Source organism: Hippoglossus stenolepis, chromosome 12 (assembly GCF_022539355.2).
Source record: "Hippoglossus stenolepis isolate QCI-W04-F060 chromosome 12, HSTE1.2, whole genome shotgun sequence".
Taxonomy (NCBI): Eukaryota; Metazoa; Chordata; class Actinopteri; order Pleuronectiformes; family Pleuronectidae; genus Hippoglossus; species Hippoglossus stenolepis.
The window spans coordinates 14,248,543-14,251,340 of NC_061494.1; positions in this window are offsets into that span (position 1 = coordinate 14,248,543).

Here is a 2,798-nt window from a genome sequence, read left to right on the forward strand (position 1 = left end):
GTAAGTGAAAAAAAAAGGTCCTGGATCCGCCCACTGATCTGAATCCACAGTAAAATTTGATGGGTTCTTTCGCGGACAGCAGAAACAAGCTGAAACAACACTGATGTTATTATGTGATAAATGAATATGGTAAACTCAAATGTTTGCCTGTTTACACATCCAGCAGATGTGGAGCAGGATTAACACTCATTCTTATTTGGGCTCCTGGCCACCTGGTGAATGTGCATCCAATATTCACTGTGTTATTGGTTTTCTCCACATTTGAAGCATCCGAACTTTTCACATCAAAGTTGATAGCTAACTTTTCTGATGCTGGACATGTAGTGGCTTTATCCAAGGGTTTCCATTCTGCCTTTGAAATAAGAACACGGATTATGGCAGCTTTAAGTTTTTCACATTAAATAGTCAAAACTAATCTAAACAAATAAAACAAATTGAAATTTATCACAGTTAAAGTTTGGGTGTAAAACAACTAAAGGTATTATTTATTAACATTAAAATACTGTGATCTAGTATGAGGATTGTGGTTTGATCAGATTTGATTGAGTGTCCTGATATTTTATATATACATCATAGATTTTGCAGAATTTCAAACATCAAAGCTCTTTAATGTAAAAATAAACATTTCCACCACATACTTTCCTCAGTTGAATAATTAATTCAGTACAAGTGTAAAGGTCACCATCGATTGATATATGCTGACTGCAGGTTTACAGAAGACGGTGGATGTGCAACATTTACTGAAGATAAAGCTTGTACTGATGGTTTTCCTCATTAAAACTCTTTGCTGTTGCTTGTAGAAGAGTCACATTACTCACATGCAGACATAATTGCCCCTACAGCTCCTCATCTGTTTCCCCACCTCCTCTTCTTCCTCCTTTCCAGACCCTCAGGTAAAAATATTACATTCTGCATTTCTGGATTGGGTGAGATTCATGGCGAGGCTGATCTCATATCCCTGTTAGTGTGGAGGTTCTGTGCACAGGAGTTCAACACTTAATGAAGGTGCCTGTGAGGGAAGCTGGCTCTATCACTCTCCCTGTGTTCCTATCGCCAGATATACACAAACCAAATGAAAAAAACAAGCCCAGAGGGTCTATATATGGAATTTGAGTCATTATTTTGTACAAGACGACTCTGAAAACATAGATCAGATATATATATCTGTGCTCATACACCCGATGGGTCTTCACACTGCTCATAAAACACACAAAGGGCTCCTGCTATTGTGCAGCAGAGATCAATGGGGGCCCTGATTTCGTAGGGACGGCAGTTTGTGTCATTCTCACGTACGGCTGCTCCTCCCTTTTGTACAGAACTTTTATTCATTATGAATGAATGCATCAATTATGAATGCAGTGGGCAGTGGTGATGTTGAATTCAGCATTTAATCTCAACTCCTTATTACAATTCAGCAGAGGGTGAGTGCAGCATGTGCCTCGAACATTCAGCTCCATTAACCCTGCAGAGCTCACCAAGGGACACAGCAGAGGAACTTCACTGGAGGCAATGGAGGAGGGAGCATCGCTGGCACTGGTTACGATGGCAACAGTGGCACCCGATACAGGGGTGGAGCGGTTCATTCATATATGGTTATATACACAGTGTGAGTTACATCACACGATGCAGCACTTTTTGTTTTTCCCCCGTTGGGTCTCATAGCCAATAATAATAACAATGAAGGATCCAGGCCTGTTTCACTCCACCTGCTTTCTGCTCCACAGATCTACAGAGACACAGAACACAGCATGACGCAGGACTGTACATGTAGATGTGAATCTATATGTAAACACAGGGTTTGTGAGGAATCTTTTGCAACACAGGAAGTGATCATGGTGAACACATTCATTTATATGGATCAAAATCTGACAGTCCTCCACCTTGGTCCAACCTGTCATATCCCAATTCTTTATAGTATCATCTCCATGACATTTCACACAGATATTCCTGGTCTCCAGGGGATGAATTCTACTGATTTCGGGTGGATCTGATATATTTTCCTGCAGCGCCGCCCTGTGGTTGACATTAGAATTTGCCTTTTATGACCAAACAACCCTGTTATCATGTAGTTTGTGTTTCATGTTAATTAGCAATTTGTAAATATTGAACCCACAGCCCCACAGCATGGCTGTACATTCTTGTTCACCAATTATTTCTTAGATTACTGCCTCATAAGTATCTTTATTTCAGTTTTTTATTTATATATCTATAAAATTACAAATACCTGTCTCCTGTTTGTCCTCATCACAGCAGACATTAGGTGTTTCTGACAACACTAATGAGGCCACTAATAATTTCATCATTTACACTTGTGCTTTTCCCCAGTTCTGTCAGTGGTGACATGTATCAGTACATCTATATAAAGGGCATTAACAAAATGTTTTCAACACTTTAACATGTCCTCCTTGTGCCTTTGATATGACTTTTTTTTTTGGAGTGAAATATGTAGTCAATACCATGACGTAGAGTATTTCCACCTCTACACTCTACAATAATTGAGACTCAGGTTCACTTATTAAACTAATTTATCCTTAAATATTAGATCAAGATATCAATGTATTGCTTTTCTGCAGCACTGTACTAAAAAATATGATCAGGTATCATTTCCCATATTTGTTTTATAAATAATTATTCATTAAACAATATTCTGCTATTTTAATCACCTTCTCTCTAAGTGGTGAAAGCGTCAACGTCTGTCCAGCAGAGGGCAGCAAATATTACTGTTAAAGTTACTGACAATGATAAGAAAATTGGAATTGAGTCATTATTTGCAGTCGGGAACAAGAAGACGATACAAA